The sequence below is a fragment of the Primulina tabacum genome, chromosome 3 (genome assembly GCF_025594145.1).
Source record: "Primulina tabacum isolate GXHZ01 chromosome 3, ASM2559414v2, whole genome shotgun sequence".
NCBI lineage: Eukaryota > Viridiplantae > Streptophyta > Magnoliopsida > Lamiales > Gesneriaceae > Primulina > Primulina tabacum.
Genome location: NC_134552.1, coordinates 23,823,933 through 23,851,461, shown reverse-complemented (window position 1 = coordinate 23,851,461; position 27,529 = coordinate 23,823,933). Strand labels below are relative to the sequence as shown.

Genomic DNA, 27,529 nt, shown 5'->3' with positions numbered 1-27,529 from the left:
GGATGATAAGCTAGTGCCACTTTGTGCTTCACATTGTATTTAGCCAACAGTGAGTTGAAAATTATATTGCAAAAATGCGTACCTTCGTCACTTATGATGGCTCTCGGTGTTCCAAACCTGGTGAAGATGTTCTTATGCACAAATTTCGCTACAACATGAGAGTCATTAGTATTGGTGGCGATTGCTTCCACCCATTTCGACACATAATCAACAGCTAATAAAATATAAGAATTACCAAAAGAAGGGAGGAAGGGTCCCATGAAATCTATGCCCCAAACATCAAAAAGTTCCACATCCAAAACATTTGTCAGTGGTAATTCATGACGCCTAGATATGTTTCCTAACCTCTGGCATCTATCACATGACTTTACTAAGGTATAGCTATCCTTAAACAAAGTAGGCCAGAAAAAACCTGATTGCAATACCTTAGCTGCTGTTCGTTTTGCTCCAAAATGTCCACCATAAGGTGATGAATGACATTGTTCCAGAATTTTGTTTGCATCATCGCCATCAACACATCTCCTAATCACTTGGTCAGCTCATCTCTTATACACACAAGGATCATCCCAGAAGAAAATTTTGATATCATGGAAGAACTTCTTTTTCTGATGGTGATTCAGATCTGGAGGAAGAGTACCACAAGACAAGAAGTTAGCTAACCAAGGGAGTTTAGAATTTACCTCAAACAGTTGTTCGTCTGGGAACGACTCATTGATAACTCTACCTTCAGTTCTTTCTTCCAGCTCTAGTCGTGACAAGTGAATCTGCCACCTGGTTTTCACAACCTTTCTTGTCTTTTACTTCAAAGTCAAATTCTTGAAGTAGGAGTATCCATCGTATCAACCTGGGCTTGGCATCCTTTTTGGCAAACAAGTAGCGAAGAGCTGCATGGTCGGTGAAAACAGTTACCTTGGTGCCAATGAGATATGTTCTGAACTTGTCAAATGCAAACACCACTGCAAGCATCTCTTTCTCAGTAGTTGTATAGTTCTGTTGGGCTGCATTAAGTGTACGACTTGCATAGTATATAGCCTTGAACATTTTGTCTCGCCTCTGTTCCAATGCTGCTCCCACAGCATAGTCGCTAGCATCGCACATGAGCTCAAAGGGCTCTTTCCAATCAGGCACTATCATAATGGGAGCAGAAATCAGTGCTTTCTTGATCCTGTTAAACGCCTGCAAATAAATGTCGAATCTTTCTCTAACAAATTACTAAATGGTCTAGTAATTTTAGAGAAATCTTTGATATAACGACGATAGAACCCGGCATGTCCCAAGAAACTTCTGATCCCTTTCACATTCTTCGGTGGTAGGAGATTTTCAATTGCCACAACTTTGGCTCTGTCAACTTCTATTCCTTTAGCCGAAATTTTATGCCCAAGCACAATACCTTCTGGAACCATGAAGTGACATTTTTTCCAATTCAAAACTAAATTCTTCGCCTGACATCTCTGCAAAACAAGCATTAGATTTTGCAAACAGTGATCAAAAGATGAACCAAACACAGAGATATCATCCATAAAAACTTCCATTATTTCCTCGACCATGTCAGAAAATATGGCCATCATATACCTCTGAAAAGTAGCAGGTGCATTGCACAGACCAAATGGCATTCTCCTGAAAGCAAATGTACCGTAGGGGCAAGTGAAGGTAGTCTTCTCCTGATCCTCCGGTGCTATGACAATCTGATTGTAACCTGAATAACCATATAGAAAGCAATAATAATCATAACCACCTACTCTATCAAGCATCTGGTCAATAAGGGAAGAGGGAAGTGATCTTTCCTAGTCGCATCATTCAATTTCCTGTAGTCTATGCATACTCGCCAACCAGTCACTGGACGAGTTGAAATCAATTCATTATTCTCATTTCTCACTACAGTTATTCCCCCCTTCTTAGGCACTACTTGTACTGGTGAAACCTACGAGCTATCAGATATAGCATAAATAACACCAGCATTTAACAATTTTAATACCTCAGCCCTCACAACCTCTTTCATTGCTGGATTAAGCCTTCTCTGATGATCAACATAGGGTGAATATGACTCCTGCATCAAGATTTTATGCATACAAACAGTAGGGCTAATCCTCTTTATATCAGCAATTGTCCATCCCAAAGCATATTTAAATTTCCTCAACACTCTCAACAATTTCTCTTTTTCAGTACAAGTAAGAAAGGAAGAGATGATTACCGGATATGTCGAATTTTCACCTAAAAATGCATAACAAAGGTGGCTTGGCAGTTCCTTCAATTCAGGGGATGCTTTTGGTACCTCTTTACTTGCATCTTCAAGTACCTCTACATGATGCACATCACTCTTTTCTTTAGGCAGTGTATTGAGAGCAAGTAACTCCTCTTGCACATCCCAATCATCTTCATCCAGTGTAGACGCCGATTCCAACAAACATCTCTCTAAGGAATCTTTCGTCATCCTACATGCACCAACATGAGATAAACATGAATCAATTACATCAATACTATTACAAGTACTTACCTCATTTGGTTCTTTGATTGTGTTGTAGATGTTGAACATGACTTCTTCTCCACCTACTCTCAATGTGAGCTCGCCCTTGTGCACATCAATCAAAGCTTTTTCGGTGGCCAAGAATGGCCTTCCAAAGATAAGCGGAGTCTCCTGATCTTCTTCCATATCCAGAATGACAAAATCAGCAGGAAATATAAATTTGTCTACCTTTACCAGAACATCCTCCACTATCCCCCGTGGATATGTAAGTGATCTGTCCGCTAGCTGCAGGGTAATACTGCTAGGCTTCACCTCGCCAAGCTCCAAAGTCCTGTAAATAGAAAAAGACATTAAATTAATACTGGCACCTAAATCACATAAAGCTTTATTTATTCTAGAACCACCAATAACACAAGGAATAGTAAAACTCCCTGGATCTTTGAGTTTCTGTGGTAGTTTCCTTTGGAGTATGGCGCTACACTATTCGGTCAACTTTACTGTCTCGAACTCATGCAACTTCCTCTTCTTTGACATCACATCTTTGATGAACTTTTCATAGTTTGGCATTTGCTCTAAAGCATCAGCAAATGGAATGTTAATGTGAATCTTCTTGAAAATCTCCAAAAAGTTTGCAAATTGATCATCCAATTTCTTCTTTTTGAACCTCTGCGGATATGGAAGAGTCGGCTTAAATACTGGAGGTTGTTCAACTTCAACCTCAGCTTTGGATCCCTCAGTTTCAACTTCTTCAACTGTCATCTCATTTTCCTCCTTCTCTTTGGAATTTTTAACCTCTAGTTCTCTTCCACTTCTCAAAGTTACAGCTTTGCATTGCTCCTTTGGATTCACTTCAGTATTACTTGGGAATTGACCTTTATTTTGATCTCTCAATGCATTAGCCAATTTTCCAATCTGTGTCTCCAATGATTTCATTGTGGCACCCATATTTCCCATGTGAGTTTCCATGCCATCAAGACAAGATTCAGTCCTAGCCATCCTTTTACTAGATTCAGAAACAAATGTCTCAACTAGATCCTGAAGTGAAGGTTTTCCTTCCCCCTTTGATGTATTGAACCCCGGTGGAGGATTCAACACATTCTTATTATTAGCATATGAAAAATTCTCATGATTTCTCAAACCGGGATGATAAGTGTTAGGGGGAGGGTTACCTCGATATCCTCCGTAGCCACCAAAATTCCTATTGTTGATATAATGAGCCTTATCAGGAATATGTGGTTCTTTAGTAACAACCGATGCATTTTCAACCTCTGATTTACTAGCCTTATTCATAGCTGCAATTTGAGTTGTTAAAGCTAAAACTTGAGCGGTGAGTGATGTAATAGGATCTATGGCATAAATTCCAGCTTGCTTCTTTACTCCTGACCTCTCAGACGGCCATTGATAACTGTTAATGGTCATCTGTTCAAGCAAATCATATGCTTGATCAGGTGATTTTGCAAATATCGTGCCTTCGGCTGCTGCATCCATAGTGCCTATTGTTTGTTTATTCAAACCATTATAAAAAAATTCAATCTGTACCCAATATTCAAAACCATGGTTTGGACACCTCCTCAACAACTCCTTATACCGTTTCCATGCCTCATATAATTGCTCAAAGTCAGTCTGCCTAAAAGTACTTATCTCAATTTTCAACTGTGCAGACTTCGCAGGTGGAAAATATTTAGCAAGAAACTTGGTTGCTAATTCCTGCCATGTAGTGATACTCCCCAGAGGAAGCGATTGGAGCCATCCTCTTGCTTGATCCCTAAGAGAAAAAGGAAACAAGCGCAATCGAATTATATCATCAGAAACACCATTTATTTTTACCGTGTCAGTGATTTCAAGGAATGTTCTGAGATGTAGATGTGGATCTGCAGTAGCGGCTCACCCAAACTGGTTCTGTTGAACCATGTTTATCAATGCGGGTTTGAGCTCAAAGTTGTTTGCATTGATAGTCCCTCGTGCTATGCCCGAGTAATGAGCATTCAGTACCGGCCTAAAATGATCTCTGATGGGTATCCCAGGGGGTGGATTTTCATTATCTCTGTTGTCAGCCATTGCTTGAATCTCTTCTCTTCTTGCCTTTCTTAATCTTCTTACGGTTCTTTCGATCTCAGGATCAAAGATAAGCAAGTCAAGATTTTGCGATCTTCGCATGCACTGTTAAACAAAGATAAGAAACAAATCAATGTTTAATGTAAAACAGCAAAAACACCTCTAAATTAAAATCTATACTAATTGGTAACAATATTAATATAAATTTATAATAAACACTTCCCGGCAACGGCGCCAAAAACTTGGTGCGTGTTTTCTTGATTGCTCGCAAGTGCACGACGTCAAGTTATAGTAAAATGTAATTTTGAGTACAAGTGTCGATCCCACGAGGAATGTATTTCTAAACTTATATTAGTGCTTGTAATTGAAATAGTCTCGACTTTATTTAGAATAATCAATTGACAGATTTGTTTGCACCAATAACTAGATTGGAAATAAGTTTAATTATAGTACAAAATAGTAGTAAACAACAATGGAATAAAAGATCTAGGGGTCCGATTTCAAGCAACTATCCACCATGTGTTATTTTGTGTAGCTATATTATAAATGTCCTTATTCATTAGCCAAGAATTCTATAATTATCTACTCCCTCTCCCGAGTGCTAAGTAGATACTAATTATCTAACAAAGGATTGTAACGTCCCCGTCAACAATCTATAATTAAATAACACAATAAGCAATAACTTCTTTTAATGGCTTCAATAGCAATATATGTCCTCCCGAACTATATAAATACCATCGATGTATTTTTCCCTTACTTGTTTATAAATTCCCTTTTTCAAGTGATAAATTATAAACATAAGAATCATTCAATATATGGCCAGTAAAATGAAAGCATTAAGATTGGAAAAATACAAATGAACAATAAGGAAAACTTATATAGCATAATTCATAAATCCCAACACATGGTTTCTAGTTTTGTTCCATCATTCCTCTAGAAATAAAAATTAGTTCATAATAATAAAAACAACACAACAAAACATGGTTTTAAAACAAGACATATCAAATGAAAAATAAAAGAAAGAAGACTTAGAACAAGATGTTGGAGTGCTGATTTCGTCCCCGGATTTGTGCAAAAGAATTCTCAAGAACTTGATGAACTTGATCTTCAATCTTTCTTCAGCAGCCTCCACTCCTTCCTTAGCTCTCCAATACCCTAGTTGGTAATAGTCCAGACAAGCTTCCCCACGCACAGCACACCATTTTCATAGACTTTTATTCGAAGTCCACAAAGTTACAGATTTTTCGGACCCTGTTTTGCGAAGGACCGCGGGTGCGGTGTTGTTTCGGTGAAAATTTCTAAAATTGATCTTCATAACCGCGGGTGCACTGCAATGTAGACTGCGGGTGCGCTGGACCTTCGGCCATTTTTTATCTTTTGCACTTTCCAATTCAACACTTTACTACTCCAAACTCTCATTCTAAGCTTCCAAACTACAACAACAAATCACATAAAACCTGCTCAAAAATCACAAAATTACAAGTTAAAAACTAGTAATAAAAGTACAATAAATTCCACTTATCAGCGAGCTGCCGAGAAGCTTATCCACGAGACCAGTAGGTCTCGCGCATATGCGCCGATATTAGTCGCGCATATGCGCGAGACGTGCAGAATGCACATTGAGCCACTCGTCCTCTTGCATGTACGTGGATGTATATATATATATATATATACACGAATACTATATTCTTCAGAAGCAAAGAAACGAGAAGAAAATTGAGAAAAGTTTTCTGAAAAAGGGTTGAAAATCCTTACGCCTTTATATTTCAATCCGTCCGTCAGATTTTGAATCCGACTTCGGTACTGTGTTTCTATCGACGTAGACTACAACAGGACGTAAGTTTTGCTACGTTTTGATATATTTTGAAATTATGGTGTTGTCAGAATCTGATATGATTCATATATGATGTTCTTGGTATGTTAGACATCGTATAATTGAAACTGGATTGAGAAACAGATACCATATGAAATTGTTATGATTTTTAGAGTTGAGTTGAGTAAAAATTGATATCAGGATTGAAGTATTATCGATTTATGAGGTATTGAGATTGATATCTGACTGATATGGTAGTGCTGGATATATTGAAATTATGATGCTATGTTGTTGAAACAGAATTTGATTGAATTCTGATTATATCCAGTATTGATTGAGTGGTGTATTGATATCGTACCCTCGATATCGTTATTGTCAGATTGAGTATTGACAGGCTTTGAGTTCGAGACTTCGACAAAGTCAGAGTATCAGAAAGAAAGGTATAAATTAATGTTGATTTAAGATTGCACAACTCGAGTGAGGTTTGACTCGAGTCTCCCTAAATCACATACTTTAGTTTATTGCATTGATACTTGTAATTGATGAGATTGATTTGTATGGTCTATTGATTCATAGACATTGTATGTATTGAGTCATTGGCTGATTCGCCTAGTTTCTTGCTTATTCGTCTAGTTACTGGCTGATTCGTCTAGTCATTGGCTGATTCTCCTATTCTTTGACTGATTCGTCAATTCTGCGGCCGATTCGCCCAGACACTGGATATATGAATTATATCGATGCCGTTTAGGGATTGATTCATTCCTATCGACTGAGATTCGGTATAATTATCATTATTCAGACACTGGGATCCCTAGATTAGAATTGAGTCGAGTCTGAGACGACGCTTCAGTTGAGTCGAGTCTGAGATGACGCGTTGGTTGAGTTGAGTCTGATACGACATGTCGAATTACAGTGTTTATATCATTCATGTTTGTTGAGTTGCTACATGTTAATGATATCTTATTTATGCGTTTATATATGTTTTTATATAATTGCATGTTTACATTGTTTATACTGGGATTTATTCTCACCGGAGTTATCCGGCTGTTGTCTTGTTTTGTATGTGTGCATGACAACATGTGGGGCTGGATCAGGGTCAAGAAGAGGATGAGAGAAGACAGTAAGCATGGAGATCCGGACTTAGGAGTATATCTGTTATATCACCTGAGATGTAGTGAAGAAACAGTAGTTATTATGATTTATGGTTGTACAGGACTTGTACTTAGATCTGAATAGTGATCTTGTAAATGAGATAAGACTTATTTCATATGCTGCGTACTCTCGTATTTTAAAAAAAAAATTTAGACCCTGTTTATTTTAATTGATTAATTATTCCCAGAAAGTGATTAAGAATTGAATTAAGTTCGGGTCCCCACACATACTATAACCTCTCAAAAATCTCTCGTAACTTAAATAAAAGTCATAAAAATATCTTTAACATAGCTTAAAATCATAAATAGTAACTAGTACGAAAAACTAGCGTCGGTCCTCGGGTTATGTGCACCTTCAGTCCAGTCAGGTCAACCATCAAGACCTCCATTATCATATTCATAATCAATATCACCTGCATCAATCACATATAGTGAGTCTAAAGACTCAACACGTCATATTCTTGATAACGAGTAATACGTAATACAGTTAACATATAACAGTGAAAAATACTTGTACTTAAAATATCGTTTTCATGAAGATGCATAAACATAAAAATTTTCATGATGCATAAAACTTTTAAATAAAAACATTTTCATAATCTTATGCATAAACATTTTCATATAAACATAAACATATTCATATTCATATCCATATTCATATCAACATAATCATATTCGTATTCATATTCATGTTCGTGTATGTTGAATTCAGATCGTGATTGTGACTCATATTCTTGATCGTATTGGGCGATGGATTCATCTAGAGAAAACCACAGTACTGGGCAGCGGGGACACCAGCGACACTCTCACCCGTCAACTGAGCCTTGGCCAACGTATTAACATATTCGTATTCGTATTCGTATTCGTATCTAAGGAAACACAATCGTCGGGCTCCCACTGGGACCATAACCCTCACGATATTTTCAACATGTAGTAGTCACAATCCCTTCACGTTCTTCAACATGTTACCATCACTTAATAAAACATGCATATAATATCATTTTTATTTTGAAACCAAGCATGCAACATATCTTTTAAATGTCCAATTTAAACCTTAAAATTCATAAAGATTTAAAAATCATAATTTATCATATTCAAATCATAAATATCCATAAACATTTTAAAATAAACATTTTTAACAGATTAAAAATCCGTAAACATTTAAAATAAACGTTTTAATGTATAAAAATCATAAAAAGACATAAATGTTTCAAAATAAAAATTTTAAGATCATAAACATTTAAAATAATTATTTAAATCATAAACATTTAAAATAAACGTTTTAACATATAAAATCATAAAACATTTAAACATATTAACATCTTAAAAATTCATAAACATTTAAAATTGACATATTAACATATAAAAATTCCATAACCATTGAAAATAATCATATTAGCACATAAAACAGCATTCAGGACACTGCCATGACGTTTACAAATTTCTAGGTGTAAAAAGATCGTTTTACCCCTGGACGTATAATTTCTCGTTTTTGAAATTTTCTTAATTTTATTTATTATAACATGTCCCAAATAATTATTTAAGCCTACATGAATTTTCACATATTTTTATTTAGCTTAATTCGATGACTTTAAAATAAATCTTTAAATGTGACGTATTAATGCGTTTTAATCCCGAATTAAACCAAACATTAATATAAAACTCCAAAATTGAAAACTTAGATTTTTAATAATTATTTAAGATTAAATATATTTTTTCATAATTTTATGAAGCTTAAAACTAGGATATTCAATTAATTCGTTAATTAGCGTTTCGTGCGGCGATTAAATCCCGATTAAATCCAAAACTCGTTATTTTGATCCCAAATTTTAAACATAACATTTTCAATATTTATTCTACCATTTCCAGTCATGAGCCACCACGTGGACACATGGATTAAAATTTTGCCCTTTAATTTTCGAAATTGACCCCTTATCGAACACACCGAGCCATCTCCTAATTTACTCGAGCCACGCCCGAGCCACCTTGAGACAAAACCTAGCCAACCCACCTAGGGACCCTCCTGAACAAGCCCAGTCCAAATAACCAGCCCTGGCCCACATAAAAACTTCCTGGACTTGACCATGTTTCTGCATGTGTGTGTGAGTGTGCTTCCTTGTATGTCTAGGACTCCTAACCCAACTAGGACTCTCCCAGCCGAGCCACCACCGAGTCAACACGACCCTAACCTTCCCTGGACCATGCCCAGACCATACCCAGACCAACCCAAGCCCTGGACCCCACGTATGAGTCTTCTGAATCCAGAAGCAGCTTGCACGCCATCTTGCTGCTTCAAGTCATGTTTCCCACGGTTTTGCTGCTAGGGCCCCCAACCACCAAGCCCAGCACTTCATAACCTTGGACCACCTTCTCTTGACTCTAACGGATCTAGCTTAGCCCAGCCCAGACCCCCTGGCCGAGCCATTCATCTTGCATAAACTTCTGAACCTGCGCCCCTTCCCCTTTACACTCACGGGTTGGAGTCCTAGCTAGCTAGGACTCCTTCCCATGTTTGAGTCCTAGCGTGCCTAGGACTCTTCCCCTAACCCAAGCACGTCCCTAGCCCAGCCCTGGTTTAGCCAAGGCCAAGCCATGCATCAATTCTTCTTCACCCGATTGCATAAGCTACAATAATGATCAATTTGGTTCCAGCTTTAATCCCTAAGTGTTCCGCCTGTTGTGGGTAATCTAGGACTCTTTTAAAAAGTATAAAACATGCCCCTAACAAGTCTTAATCATGGCAGCCCCTTTAACAACACAATAAACAAGTTTTTTGATGAAAACACAAGCCTTAAAAATCACTTATGATGAAAATCCGAAAATATTACATGATGCAACTTGTTTTTCGTTTTAAACACAATTAAATAAATACTATGGTGTGATGGATGAGTAAAAAGAGAATTATGGCGTGCCTTTGCGTATTTAACGCACGAAAAACCGTTGACGATTGAAGAACGGCGACGAGGAGACGACGGCTTGAATTTTCCTAGCAAACTTTTGAACTTTCTCCTTTAGTTTTTTATGTGTGTGTGTCGTGTATGATGAGGAGTTTGGTGCGGGAAAAATTCTGATTTTGAGGCGTGTAGGTTGTGTGTGGTTTGTGGGTGATTTACAAATTATATTAATAAAATCCTTAGTTAAGCTTAGGCCTATTAAGCTCTTAATTTAGGCCCATTAATCTTAATTAGGAATTAATTAAAATATTATAATAGTTTTTTTTAAATAAATTTGTGAATTTATTAGCCGGGTTGCCAAAAAGTTCGTATTTTTGTTTAAAAACCAACACCGATAAAATTTACGTCCCGGCGTTTAAAATCACCTCAAAACCCCATATTTTCAAAAATAAGAAAAAGCATTACCCATAATTTGAATAATTAAAAACAATTAACCAATAAAAAAACATTTTCTATTTTTCATCCATCGGTCTCTGTTCCTCGATCGCAACTCGAATAACCTTTAAAAAAATACATTTTAATGCAACCATGTAGAAAAATATATTTTAAACATGTAAATATGCACAACATAATTAATTTATACAATTAAATCATTTAATTGAAATACACAAAGAATTTAATAATTTATATGCATGTGGTTCGCGTGGACTTTCAAATTTTCGGGGCGTTAGAGGTATGTTCTTTATCCTTATCGACGATTGGTGTTTCAAATTTGAGTGAAAATTGCTGTTTGTCTGGATTAGCATTTGAAACAGATTGTAGAACGCTGAGACTCTATACTGTTCAAGTTGAAACAGAGCTGATTTTGAGAATTAAAGAAGCTCTGAAAGTTGATCAGAATGTTTAGAACTCGATATCTATGGTCAGAGCAGGGCATCGATCAGAGTATCAGGTACGTGATGATGTACTGTATGTATATAATCGTCTTGATGTACCAGATGTTTCAGATTTGAAACAACGGATTTTGTCAGAAACGCACAGTAGTCGATTCAGTATTCATCCTGGTGGTAGAAAGATATATAATGATTTGAAAAGACAGTTTTGGTGGAAACAGAAGAAAGCAGATATTGCAGAGTTTGTATCAAAATGTCTAAATTGCCAACAGGTGAAAGCAGAGAGAAAGAAACCAGGAGTTTTGTTATATAGCTTGTCTATTCCTGAATGGAAATGGGATCACATTTCTATGGATTTCGTGACAAAGCTATCACGTTCCTCACGAGGTTGTGATGTGATTTGGTTCGTGATTGACAGATTGACCAAATCGGCCTGTTTTATTCCGTACAAGATGACGTACAGACATGACCAGATGGCAGAGATTTATGTCAGAGAGGTGGTCAGATTACATGGAGTGCCAAAGTCGATTGTTTCAGGCTGTGATCCTTGGTTTACTTCGCACTTTTGGCATAGTTTGCAGCAAGCTTTAGGTACGAAGTTACATCTGAGTACCTCATATCATCCACAGACTGACGGACAGTCAGAGCGGACTATCCAGACATTGGAGGATATGCTGAGAACCGTAGTGCTAGATTTTGGCACTAGTTGGCAAGATTCTTTGCCACTTTGTGAGTTTTCGTACAACAACAGCTATCAGACGAGTATAGAGATGGCTCCATTTGAAGCATTGTACGGTAAGAAGTGCAGATCCCCTCTGTATTGGGATGATATTTTTAAGGTACCTGAGATTGGACCTGACATGATCCGAGATATGACCGAGAAAGTGAAGTTGATTCAGAAGAGAATGAGAACAACTCAAGATAGATATGCCAAATATGCGAATATTTGGCGTCGACCTCTAGTATTTGAGGCAAGAGATAGAGTATTTCTAAAGAGTTCTCCTTTCAGAGGTGTTGTCAAATTTGGCAAGAAAGAGAAGTTGTCTCCACGATACATTGATCCATATGAGATTCTCGAGAAGATAGGAGATCGTGCTTATCGACTCGCCTTACCGCCTTCTATATCTGGAATACATGATGTCTTTCATGTATCTTTATTGCGGAAATATCTTCCTGATGCATCTCATATCCTTCCGCCAGACGAGGCAGAGCTTGATGAAACTCTGAGTTATTTTGAAAAGCCGATTCATATTCTTGACCGTAAAGAAAGCAACTCAGAACGAAGACTATTCAACTTGTGAAGGTTCAGTGGAGTCGTCATGGTATTGAAGAAGCTATCTGGGAGACTGAATCAGATATGAGGCAGAGATTCCCAGAGTTATTTCATTGATGTAAGTTTCTATTCATCTTCTATTATACATTTCTTATTTGATATGATTTGACTACCTGTGATTTCAGGGACGAAATCGTATCTTAGGGAGTATTGATATTTGATGTGATTAAAGACGGAAAGGATCAGACCGGGGAAGACCGGAGAAGAAATGTGGTTATGTGCGAGAACTGAGCCCTCGCGCATATGCGCGACCCAGCCGGGCGCATATGCGTGAGGTAGGCAGAGAACCTCGCGCATATGCGCGACCAGGACCCGTGCATATGCTCGAGTATGGCAGAGAACCTCGCGCATATGCGCCGGAGGATGACGCGCATATGTGCGAGCTGCCGAGAAGACAAGCGCCGAGACAGAATGTCTCGCGCATATGCGCTGAGGAGGGTCGCGCATATGCGTGAGACGTGCAGCACAAGGATGAAGCCACTTGCCCCTATCCATGCAAGATATCTATTATTTTTCTTCATTTCTTCAAATGCTCAGCAAGAAAATGAGAGAATCTCAGAGAAGCTTCAAGTTTCTTCATAACCAGAGAATTGCGATTTACGGAAGATCCAACCGTCTGATTTTCAATCCGAGTTCAGTGTCGTGCTTCTCTCGACAATAACTTCAACTGAACGTAAGTTTTATTATGTTCTGATATGATTTGAAAATATGATATGGAGGAAATCCTTATATGATCTATATTATATGTTGCTGAGATTGTTATCATTGTATAATCGAAATCAGATTGAAGAATGTTGCGACTTTGATTGTTGCACTCCCAAGAGCAAGTTGTCCACAAGTAGTATAATTCGGTGAGTCCGATATCGTATCCACAGGGAAGCTAAGATAATTACAAGTCCACTACAATGTCTTTTTGTTTTGTTTTTGTTTTTGTTTCTTTTTAATTTTAATTGTTTGAATTTTAATGGGTAAATTTTAATTGTTCAAATTTTAATTTAAGTAGTTGAGATTAAAGGATCCATTCTTGGTATTTTAATAAAGTTAACATTAACGAACAATATTGAAATCCACTTAATAAAATGGTTCTAATATATTAAATAATCATATTTATATTATCTTATATATTATTATCTTATAAGTATATAATATATACCAAAACTTATAAATGTGGTCAAGTATTTATTGTGCTATATATATTTGTAAACACTAAATCAAGGTTCCCACTTTAAACGGTTGGTAAAACCAAACAAACATTTAAATGGTACCAATAAATTAATACTATGATATATTCATATATAATAAATCAAGGAATCCAATTTAAATGGTTGGTAAAACCAAACTAACATTTAAATGGTTCCAAGAATTTAATATTATAATATACTTATATATAATAAATCAAGGCATCCACTTTAAATGGTTGGTAATACCAAACTAACATTTAAATGGTTCCAAGAATTTAGTGTAACATATAGCAACAATAAATCAAAACTCCCACTTATAAGTAGGGTATAAAAATGCTTAAAGAAATAAATATAACATGAACAATAAATAATGATTAAATAATATAAAACATAGATTCTTATCTTTTAATAACCTTATTATCATGCCAAGAGCTTCACCTTATCATCTCAAATTTAGAAAGTTAGCTATTCATTATTCAAAGTGTAAAACTTTGAATATGAAATTAACATGCTAATTGTATTTAAATGAAGAAATAAAGAAAAAATATAGAGAGAAATATTTTGAACTCAAAGGTTTGTTCATAGAATGAGGGATATATCAATACATTACAATGCACCCCTATTTATAGCCAAATTTGGGGAGACAACTACAAATAAAATATTATTTTTTTACACATTAGTCTTAATTGTTGTTCCAAGATATTATATTATATTACACATCACTTTTGAAAATTTTCTTCTCCGAATTTGCTTCTTCAAATAAAAAGAAACAAGTGGATAATTGAGTTGTCTAGTTGTGATATTTTTTTAAGACCATTTGACCAAGTAATTTGAGAGATATGGTCAAAATACTAGAGCATGGTAAAACTGCCGCTCCTTTGGTAACTTTATTTGTTGTTTAATTTGATCCCAATTGTGAAAGGATTTTTATCTCATGCTTGCCACCAATATTGTAGATATTAACATCAAATTTTTACAGGTCCAAGAATCATCTTAATCCCCTTTGCAACGCCAAGTTTATTCTTGTTTTATCGAACCTGTAAAAAATAGTAAAAACTTGTAATTACACAACAACTTATATTTTATACAATTTATTATAAAACATATAATATTTAAACATTTAATAAAACAAAAACTATATATTTATATTATAAAACATTTAATTAATGTACAATTTTTATGTTTATCACACCTCCCAACCAGCTTATTGCTAGTCCCTATCAATTTAAGCGTTAATAGCAATACAAAACATATTGATTAATTTAAATAGAAATGTAATCAAAACTATCTAAATGTTTAAATTAAATTTGAAAACTGTCAAAGTTATATCAAGATCATCATAATTATAATTTATGAAATAATTTGAGATGATCAATTCAAAGCTTATTTCAGGTAGTTAAATGTACACGGCCTTCAGAAATTCCAAGTAAGAGTCTCAACTCCATATCCTCACAGGTTAATAAATGTTTCAATTTATGGCAACGATTTCTTTCATGGAGTTGGAATACAGATATGCTCAGAAAAATGGTTTACAGAATGCAGACAGACAAACGAGCCAAACTAATCAAACGATAGAAAATCCATTGATTCAAAATCTAGTTGTTCTTATTATATATATTTTTTTTCATAACATCATGGAATCAGATTAAGTTTATGCTTCTTGACCACATATTTATTTAATTTGTACAATAAATTTCTCTCTTTCTTTCTTTTTTTTTTATGAGATATATATGGGTCGTAGCATATAACTTAAAAATTACATAGATCTTCAATATCTTTTTTTTTGTATTTTCTCCTTTTTTTTTTCAGGAAATAACATTTTTTTTCTCAAAATAAGAACTCAAGATCTAAACAATAGATAGTCTCTCATGATCAATAAAGGCTCGAAAGCTGTTTTCTCAGTCCTCTCCACTCACTCACAAAATATGTGTGAGTTTAAAATTTTAGGCACTCTTATAAGATATATCTTGGGCCATATACTTTAATACTTGATTTTATCAAAATGGTTAATCACTCAATAAGATTTCATAAATCATATTTTTATATTGATCAGAATATTAAAATTGACTTTTTTTTTCAAATAAAAATTTAAATATTCTTAAATAGATTAATACATGTTCTAATTTAAATCTTTCAAACATGTAATGTATGGCATTTTTGCAAAAATTACTAAGATACAAACAATAAACATGATTTTATTTTTATATATATATTTTTTATTTTTTTTTATAAGTTTGTTCTCCCCCCAATCAGAATATGACATTGTCCCTAATGTCAAAATAACTATTAATAAAGAGTACATGATGAAAGAGATAACACTTGGAATTTTATTGAAGATAACAAACAGAAACAAACGCAAACCAATCCACGACTTTTGAATCAATGATCCGACTTCCTTTTCTTACTGCTTGATTGCGACCAATTGATCTTTGTTATCATCGGATCAGGCTTATGAACAAAAGCTTCCAAATCATCAATAAATTTGTCGGCAGTCGAAGCACAGATGAGCATTCGTCGTGAATTTTCTGAAATGAAATTCTGTTCCACAGCTTTATCAAGAAATGTCAACAAACTGTCATAATAATTATTGATATTCAACAAGCCCACAGGTTTATTATGGATATTAAGTTGTGCCCAAAAAACAGTGTGAAAAATTTCTTCTAATGTACCAAAACCACCTGGTAGTGCGATTAAAGCATCAGAATTTTCAATCATTTGAGTTATTCTTTCATACATAGAAAAAACTTTTAATTCCTCCTCAATCGTAACACCTGTAATATTTCCTTCAGCTAAAACTGTAGGAATAATACCCAAAACCTGACTACCTCCAAGATGAGCAGATGTTGAAACAGATCCCATTAACCCAATACTACCTCCCCCATATACCAAGTGAATTTTTCTCTCAGCCAATATATTTCCAAGATTATTCGCTGCTTCTACAAACACTTCATTTTTTCCATGACTCGACCCACAAAATACACAAATATTTTTCAATGTTTGTGCAGAGGATCCAGCCATGTTTTTACTTTTTTTTTTGGGTCTGCGAAAATAGAGAGAAAGATAAGAGATTTTATAGGGGTAATATGTTATCATGACAAAACTATGGGTCACAGCTGTAAACAGAATAAATAGTAAAAACAATAATGACACATATGCATATAAACAGTAGTGTGATTGTGGCTCATAATTTTCCTCTGGTTTTATGTCCAGAAACTGCTTCAACGCCTTCTATGAGTCGAGGATATGCTTCCCATCTAATTTTCTTATAAATTGGCAAACAGGGTCTTTTTTAGTCGGATTCCCAAGACTATGACGCTCATCTTGGAATTGTTTCTATAAACGGAGAAGTTCAATATGCACATGTCCACTAGAATGCGTCTCAAGAGTCAATAAAATGTTATCTAAAGACTCCTTACTCAGCCCATTCTTAATGAAACCAATTTTATCTTCTCTGTTATTGGAAACACATCCCAAAGATCTGCATCGTTTGTCACAAGTTCATCTTGCACACTTATGACAAACCCCTAAACTTTTTGCCCTTCGTTTTTTCGCATAAGTGCTTTTTCCTAATCCAGGCAAATACCGAATGAGCAATGATTGTGGAACTTCTCCTCCTAATCGGACCTTAGCTTGTATTACAAGACGAATATTTTCTGGAATTCCTTTTTGCATTAGCAATCTCAATCTTTCACACCTTCCTGCACAAATTTTTCTTAGAACATTTTCAGAAACAGAGGGAAAATATTTACAAATTTTTGAGAGAATTTCATCCATTTTGAAAGGAAAAGAAATGATTTTTTTTTTGTATCAGCAATTGTGGGAAACTGATTTAACCGACTATGAGAGTCACGGAGTACCGTTATCCGCCATTTAACCGAGAAAATAAAAAGATTAAGAAAACCTGAAATAAAAACAAACAAACTTAAATGCAACACCAAAAAAAATAAAAAAAATCAAGGATCAGAAAGGGAAATAAACTCTTCTTGAAAGATTTCATTTTCTAAAAATGGTTTAACCATTTGTCCATTTACTTTAAAAATATCACCATTTTTAGGATTTTCAATATCCACAGCTCCATAAGTATACACATGTTTTACAACATATGGGCATGTCCATCTTGATCGTAATTTTCCTGGGAATATGTGAAGTCGAGAATTATAAAGCAAAACTTTTTTACCAATCTCAAAAGAGTTTCTAAAAATTGTTTTATCATGAAATGATTTGATTTTTGCTTTATAAATCCTTGAATTCTCATACGCGTCATTTATGAGTTCATCAAGTTCATTATGTTGCAATTTACGCAATTTTTTGGCTTCATCCATGCTTGAATTTAAAGTTTTGATCGCCCAATAAGCTTTATGTTCCAATTCCACAGGCAAATGACAATGTTTTCCATAAACCAACCTATAGGGAGACATATTCAATGATGTTTTAAAAGCTGTTCGATATGTCCAAAGTGCATCATTAAGTCGCAGAGACCAATCTTTTCTATTTGAGTTAATAGTTTTTTTCAAAATTTGCTTTATCTCCCTATTAGCTAATTCAACTTGTCCATTTGTTTGAGGATGATAAGGAGTAGTTACTTTATGAGTAATACCATATTTTTTCATTAATGAAGCAAATGGTTTATTAACAAAGTGAGTTCCCCCATCACTTATCATGGCTCGAGGAATTCCAAATCTATTAAAAATATTTTTTTAAAAAAATTTGATGAGGATTTTATGATCATTTGTTCGACATGTAATTGCCTCTATCCATTTGGAAACATAATCAACTGCAACTAAAATATACAAGTATCCAAACGACGGTGGAAAAGGTCACATAAAATCTATTCCCCAACAATCAAAGATTTCAATTTCAATAATAGGATTCAAAGGCATCATGTTTTTTTTTGAAATCAGACCCAATTTTTGACAATTTTCACAGATCTTGCAGATTTCGTGGGTGTCTTTAAACAAAGTTGGCCAATAAAATCCACACTGCAAGATTTTTGCTGCTGTTTTCTTTGAAGAAAAATGTCCTCCGCATGCTTCTGAATGACAAAATTTAATGACACTACTTACCTCATTGTCGGGTATGCAACGTCGAAAAATTTGATCCGAACAATACTTGAACAGATACGGATCATCCCAATAAAAGTTTTTTACCTCATTCAAAAATTTTGTTTTATCTTGAGAACTCCATTGCGGTGGCATTTTTCTTGTCACAAAAAATTTACTATGTTAGCAAACCAAGGTGTAGTAGTAACTGAAAATAGATGTTCATCAGGAAAATTATCATTAATTGGTGTCATTTCACAAGATGATCTTGTTACTAGTCTCGATAAATGATCGGCTACGACATTCTCGGTTCCTTTTTTATCTTTGATCACAATGTCAAATTCTTGGAGCAACAAAATCCATCGTATCAGTCGTGGCTTTGCATCCTGTTTGGTCAACAAATATCTAATAGCAGAATGATCAGTATACACAATAGTCGTTGATCCAATCAAATAAGAACGAAATTTATCTAATGCAAATATTACAGTAAGTAGTTCTTTCTTAGTTGTGGAGTAATTCATTTGAGCATTGTTTAAAGTTCTACTTGCATAATATATCACATAAGGCTTACTGTTTCTTCTTTGACCCAATACTGCACCGACTGCATAATCACTCGCATCGCACATGATTTCAAATGGTAAAGACCAATCAGGAGGTTGCATGATAAGAGCTGATGTTAAATGTCGAATGATTTTATCAAAAGCATTTTGATATTCTTGAGTCCACTCAAATGCAGTGTCTTTTGTTAAGAGGTTACAAATGGTTTAGAGATTAAACTAAAGTCCTTTATAAACCTCCTATAAAATCCCGCATGTCCCAAAAATGAGCGAATTTCTTTAATGGTTTTTGGAGGGGGTAAATTGGCAATGACATCAACTTTTTCTTTATCAACTTCAATTCCATGAGATGACACGACATATCCCAAAACAATTCCAGAAATAATCATGTAATGACATTTTTTCCAATTTAAAATAAGACCTTTTTCCTCGCATCTTTTTAAAACTTTTTCCAAATTTTCAAGACAATTATCAAATGTATTCCCAAAGACAGTTAAATCATCCATGAAAATTTCCAAACAATTTTCAACCATGTCGCAAAAATGCTTAGCATACATCTTTGAAATGTTGCTAGGGCATTGCATAATCCAAATGGCATCCTTCTAAATGCAAATGTTCCAAAAGGACATGTGAATGTAGTTTTATCTTGATCTTCGAGTGCAATGGGAATTTGATAATAACCTGAATATCCATCAAGAAAACAGTAGTATGGATGACCTGCTACTCTTTCTAAAATTTGATCCAAAAATGGTCATGGAAAATGATCTTTTCTAGTGGCGTCATTTAATTTTCTATAATCAATACACATCCGCCAACTAGATGGGACTCGACTTGTTAACAATTCACCTTTTTCATTTTTTATCACTGTGATGCCAGATTTTTTTGGAACTAATTGTGTTGGGCTTACCCACTTACTATCAGAAATAGGGTAGATAATCCCAACATCAAGTAGTTTGAGAACTTCAGTTTTCACAACTTCTCTTATGTGTGGATTTAATCTCCTTTGTGGTTGTTGAGATGTTTTAGAATTTTCTTCTAAATGAATTTTGTGTGTACAAATTAGTGGATTAATGCCCTTGAGTTCTTTTAGTGTCCAACCAATTGCATTTTTATGTTTTTAAGCATATCAACTAATTTACCTTCTTGATCACTTTCTAGTTTGGAAGAAATTACCACCGGATATGTTTCATCTTCTCCAAGAAATGCATACTTCAATTCTTCTGGCAAGGGTTTTAACTCCAATATGGGTGGTTCGTCTTTGTTCTCATATTTTGCATCAAATTCTTTCTATGATCCTGGTAACGAGTGATACCTGATAAAATCATCAAGATCAATTTCAATATTTTCTTTAACAGTTTCAATTGAACAAATATCTAATTGATCACGAGTACTCCCTTCTTGAATGTTTTCTTTCACAAGAGTTTCAATAAGATTTTCATCTTCACTTTCATCTTCTTTGTCAAGTGGTTGCTTACAATGATTAAAAACATTGAGCTCCAAGGTCATGTTACCAAATGACAACTTCATTATTCCATTCCTACAATTTATAAGAGCATTAGAAGTTGTTAAAAATGGATGACCCAGAATTACAGGAATTGCATTACATGCTTCGATAGGTTGTGTATCTAAAACTATGAAATCGACAGGATATACAACGTTATCAACTTGGACCAATACGTCTTCTACCATACATCTTGGCACTTTAACAGATCTATCGGCAAGTAAAAGTGTTACCGAAGTAGATTTTAACTCGTCTAGATTGAGTTCTTGATAAACTGAATATGGAAGTAAATTCACACTAGCTCCAAGATCAAGCAAGGCTTTTTTAATCTTTCGTTCTCCAATAATACATGAAATAGTAGGACAATCAGGGTCTTTGTATTTCAAAGTATTATTATTTTGAATGATTGCACTTACTTGTTCGGCTAAAAATGTTTTTTTTTTCACATTCAATTTTCTTTTCACAGTGCACAAGTCTTTCAAAAATTTGGCATATGATGATACCTATTTTATTGCATCTAATAAAAGAATATTAACTTTTACTTGTTTAAAAATATCATATATATCAGAATTCAAATTTGATTTTTTTGTATTTTTCAATGCATGAGGGAATGGTGGTGACACTGTCTATTGAACCTCCTCTTCGCAAGTTATGGGTTCCACTTCCTTACCCTTTGGAGTTGATTTATCATCATCTTCACAAGGTTCAAGAATGGATTTTTCCACAACCTTACCACTTCGAAGGGTAATAACAGAATTTACCTGATCCATCGATTGAGTTCCAGAAGTTCCAGTTTGTGAATGATGATCCTTGGGATTAGACAGAGGTTGTGAAGGAAATTTACCTTTTTCATGAACATTAAATGCAGATGCAAATTTAGCAAGAGTATCTTTCAAATCTGTCATGGTTTGAGCAGTTTGAGTATTGATAGACTCTTGATTTGCAATGAAAGAATTCAATGTATCTTCCAAATTTCTTTTAGGTGGAGGAACATAAAGTGCATAATTTTGAAAATTTTGTTGATTTTGGAAATTTGGTTGTGAAAATTGTGCAGCATTATCATTCCTCCAACTAAAATTTGGATGATTTCGCCAACCTGGATTGTAATTTTGAGAAAATGGTTCAAAATTTGGCCTTTTGAAATTGTTCAAAACATTGGCTTGTTCATGAAGACATTCTTTAAAAGAGGGCAAAGTGGGACAATCTTTTGTAAAATGATCACTTGTATCATAGATGTGACACACAATTTCTTGAACAGATTTTAATTGATCATTCTTTTTCAATTCAAGCACCTCAACTTTTCTTGCCAAAGAGGTAAATCTAGCTTGAAGATCGTGTTCATCTTTGAGAGTGTACATACCTCCACCAGATGTAGGAGATTGAATCTTGTTTGATGGTTCGATTGTACCTATAGTGTCCCAATTTTGAACATTTTCAGCTAATGAATCGAGATACTCAATTGCCTCGTTTGGATCTTTATCTTCAAATGTTCCATTACACATAAATTCAACCATTTGTCTATCTTTAGGTGTTAAGCCTTCATAAAATTGAGAAACAACTCTCCAAATTTCAAAACCATGATGTGGAGAAAGATTAAGCAATTCGTTGTATCTATCACAACACTGATAAAAAGTTTCTCCTTGTTTTTGAGTGAAAGTGATGATTTGCTTTTTGAAAGAATTTGTTCTATGAGATGGAAAAAACTTTTTCAAAAATTGTTGTTGCAATTCATCCCAAGTTCGAATGGATCCCGATCTAAGATTTTGTAGCCAAGTTTTAGCTTTATCTTTTAAAGAAAAAGGAAAAAGCTTAAGTCGAATGGTGTTCATGCTACAATTTAGATCATTATATGTGTTGCACACTTCTTCAAACTCTCGTAAATGCATGTATGGATTTTCATAATCTAAGCCATGAAAATTGGGTAAGAGTTGGATTATACCAGGCTTAAAATTGAAATGAGATGCATCAGGGGGAAAAACTAGACATGAAGGTGCACTAGTACGTGTAGGATTCATGTGATCTCTAAGTGTTCTTCGTTTATCATGATCATGTTGAGATTGAATTTTATCTTCATTTTCTTGGATGGGTTCTTCCGCCATGTTTTGTAAAAATAAAGGGTTATTTCGAATGAGTCGACCACTAAGTGTACGTGATCAAATGCTCATGCAAATGCAAATGCAAAAGAATAAAAACACACAAAAGCAATAAAAATTCAAATAAAGAAAAATAAACTATAAACAAAATTAAATATACTTGAAATTATATTATACTTCCCCGGCAACGGCGCCAAAAACTTGTTGCGACTTTGATTGTTGCATTCCCAAGAGCAGGTTGTCCACAAGTAGTATAATTCGGTGAGTTCGATATCGTATCCACAGGGAAGCTAAGGTAATTACAAGTCCACTACAATGTCTTTTTGTTTCTTTTTAATTTTAATTTTTTGAATCTTTAATGGGTAAATTTTAATTGTTCAAATTTTAATTTAAGTAGTTGAGATTAAAGGATCCACTCTTGGTATTTTAATAAAGTTAACATTAACGAACAATATTGACATCCACTTAATAAAATGGTTCAAAAATATTAAATAATCATATTTATATTATGTTATATATTATTATCTTATAAGTATATAATATATACCAAAACTTATAAATGTGGTCAAGTATTTATTGTGCTATATATATTTGTAAACACTAAATCAAGGTTCCCACTTTAAACGGTTGGTAAAACCAAACAAACATTTAAATGGTACCAATAAATTAATACTATGATATATTCATATATAATAAATCAAGGAATCCAATTTAAATGGTTGGTAAAACCAAACTAACATTTAAATGGTTCCAAGAATTTAATATTATAATATATTTATATATAATAAATCAAGGCATCCAGTTTAAATGGTTGGTAATACCAAACTAACATTTAAATGGTTCCAAGAATTTAGTGTAACATATAGCAACAATAAATCAAAACTCCCACTTATAAGTAGGGTATAAAAATGCTTAAAGAAATAAATATAACATAAACAATAAATAATGATTAAATAATATAAAACATAGATTCTTATCTTTTAATAACCTTATTATCATGCCAAGAGCTTCACCTTATCATCTCAACTTTAGGAAGTTAGCTATTCATTATTCAAAGTGTAAAACTTTGAATATGAAATTAACATGCTAATTGTATTTAAATGAAGAAATAAAGAAAAAACATAGAGAGAAATATTATGAACTCAAAGGTTTGTTCATAGAATGAGGGATATCTCAATACATTACAATGCACCCCAATTTATAGCCAAATTTGGGGAGACAACCACAAATAAAATATTATTTTTTTACACATAAGTCTTCATTGGTGTTTCAAGATATAATATTATATTACACATCACTTTTGAAAATCTTCTTCTCTGAATTTGCTTCTTCGCATAAAAAAAAACATGTGGATAATTGAGTTGTCTAGTTGTGGTATTTTTTTCAGACCATTTGACCAAGTAATTTGAGAGATATGGCCAAAATATTAGAGCATGGTAAAACTGCCACTCCTTTGATAACTTTATTTGTTGCTTAATTTGATCCCAATTGTGAGAGGATTTTTATCTCATGCTTGCCACCAATATTGTAGATATTAACATCGACTTTCTACAGGTCCAAGAATCATCTTAATCCCCTTTACAACGCCAAGTTTATTCTTGTTTTATCGAACCTGTAAAATATAGTAAAAACTTGTAATTACACAATAACTTATATTTATACAATTTATTATAAAACATATAAAATTTAAACATTTAATAAAATAAAAACTATATATTTATATTATAAAACATTTAATTAATGTACAATTTTTATGTTTATCAAAGAACGGATACCGTATGGAATTGTTATGATTTTCAGATTTGAATTGATTGAGATTATACAGATTTGATATCAGATTGAGTTTGTTGATTTATTTTGAGTTGGGATTGATATCTGTTGATTTGTATTGCTGGGTATATTGAGATTGTGCAGTTATGCAGTTGAAACAGAATTAGTTGAGTTCTGATTATATCCAGTATTGATTTGAGTGTTATATTGATATTGTACTCCTCGATATTGTCATTGCCAGATTGAGTATTGACAGGCTTCGAATTCGAGACTTCGACTTCGTCAGATCGACAAGAGAAAGATATATTCAAAGTTGAACCGGGATGATACAACTTGAGTTAGATCTTACTTGAGTTTCCCAAAATCACATACTTTACTTTATTGCATTGTTATTTGCAATTCATGAGATTGATATGCTTAGTCTATTGATTTATAGCAAAGCATGTATTGAGTCATGGGCGGAGGTGCCTTGTCATTGGCGGAGGTGCCAAGTTTTTGGCGGATGTGCCAAGACACTAGATGTTGGTTTATATCGATGTTGCGTAAGAGCGGATTGACTTCTATTACGGAGATTCGGCATATTTTGCCAATGTCCAGGAACCGGGGTCCCTAGATTAGAGATGAGTCGAGTCTGAGATGACGAGTCACGAGTTTATTTACATATTTACATCGATTCATGTCTTCAGAGTTTGATACATGTTATTGATATCTGTTTCATGCTTTTATATCTGTTTATATGATTGCATGTATATGTTGTTTATACTGGGATTATATTCTCACCGGAGTTATCCGGATGTTGTTGTGTTTGTATGTGTGCATGACAACAGGTGGGACAGGATCAGGATCATGAAGAGGATGAGATATTGAATATTAGCGTGGAGATCCGGACTTAGAAGTAGAATTGGTTTCAGCACTTGATGTATAGTTGTTGAACCTTAGTTTGAGATAAATATATGATGTACAAGACTTGTACTTTACTTTCGATGTTATATCAGATTGATTATCTTATGTTCCGCACTTATGTATTTTAAAAAATATTTTTAGACCCAGATTAATTAATTGATCCTAATGATGATTAAGAAGACGAATGAGGTTCGGGTTCCCACATTCATAATGTGTTTCACGTCTCTATGCTGCGGAAGGACATGTCGAATTCTTCGCATGTGCTGAACTATGATCCAATACAGCTGACACCGCACCTGTCATTTGAGGAGAAAACCCACACAGATACTAGACAGAAAGGAGAAGAGGCTCTGGAATAAGGTGATCCACATGGTAAAAGTCAAGTGGCTGAATCATTCCAAGGATGAAGCTACTTGGGAGACGGAGACCGAGATGAGGAGTCACTACCCAGAGTTATTCGTTAAGTTTTAATTTCGAGGACGAAATTTTATTTAGGGGGGGGGGGGAGAGAGTTGTAAGGTCAAGTAATTTAATTTACGTAACATGAATCCATGCAATCAAGGGTTTTATTTAAATGATGTGTTTATTTTTTTATGCATTTAATGCATAATCATTGCATGATAGGATTCATTTCACGATAATTTTAAAAGTTCACGCATTAAGATTTCTAGATGTATTTCATGCTCGATCAAGGAACAAAGACCGGAGAATTATCAGGAAAATTATTTTTATTGCATGTTATATTTTTATTTATTATTATAAGGTGTTTTAAGTGTATTTTTCAGGAAATAGGCCCTGTTGGGTATTTTTACCTGTACGCAAATTTTAACGATTCGAAGTACTTTTTGTGGCATCGGGAAATATTTTCAAAAAGGTACTAAAACGAAATATTTTTCGGGAGCATTTTTGGGCTTCTTGAGTTTTTTTTATTGCTAAATGGCCTCAAAAATCATTTTTATCTTTTTTTAATTAAGTGAGGGCCCATTAGTACATTTTAAATAAACCTAAAACTATTTTCACAAACCCTAAACCTAACCCTAAGCTTGCAGCCGCCCTGCCCTCCATTTCAGAAGGCTCCCCTTGATATTTTGTAAGAAAAACATCAGCAACTCTTGGCCATAGCTGCATGCTCTCAAGAAGATCATTTCCCGCTCCTCCGGCGCTTCCCTGACGCGCATTTCTTCACGTTTTCGTTCTTAATTCTTCAAGGCATGCTATGTACTTTCATTTTCACATCATTCACGCTATATACCTGCTGTCATGTGTGATTTTTACGTAAATAACTCGGTCCCTGCATGTTTTTCAATTGTAGCTTCGGTTTATAGCTCACGCATGCCACTCTTTTGCAAACTCTCGATTTTTTTGTTGTGGCTGTGCAAGGGCTGTCGGCTGCTGTTTTTTATAGGCTGAAACACGTCAATGATTAAGGTACACTAGATTGGAGTCATGATTTGGCGGGTTGTTGCATAGGCCAAGGGCTACGCTTGGAGTTGTGTCTTGTTTTGATGGTTGATCGAGAGAGGGGTGGATCTGGCGGTGCAAGGGCTGAACCGAGGCATGGACCAAACCCTAGTGGGTCTAAGACATGCCCCAGGGAGGCTTAACCTTTTCTGGAACCACCCATGTAGCGAGCCGATTGCATGTTAGAGGGGTGAGCCTCGGGTGGAATGATTTTGGGCCGTGACGAGTTGGGGTGTCATGGGGTTTGCATGTAGCTGAAATTCATGGTTAGTGGATTCCATTAGTGTCTTGTCTTGGTCCTAAGTGGTCTGGTTCGAGGCTGGTTGGGGTGGCTTTCGAGCTAGGGCCGAGAATTGGTGAGTAGGTTTTTCAAATTGTCAGTGCTGGAAATTTCAGATGCTAGCAGAAAGGTTCTGGGGAC

At 34.7% G+C, this 27,529-nt stretch overlaps 1 pseudogene; it reads right to left on the bottom strand.

The window, feature by feature from the left end:
* Positions 1 to 726: 726 nt before the first annotated feature.
* Positions 727 to 27,529, bottom strand: part of LOC142538604 (uncharacterized) — a 65,792-nt pseudogene continuing 38,989 nt past the window's right edge.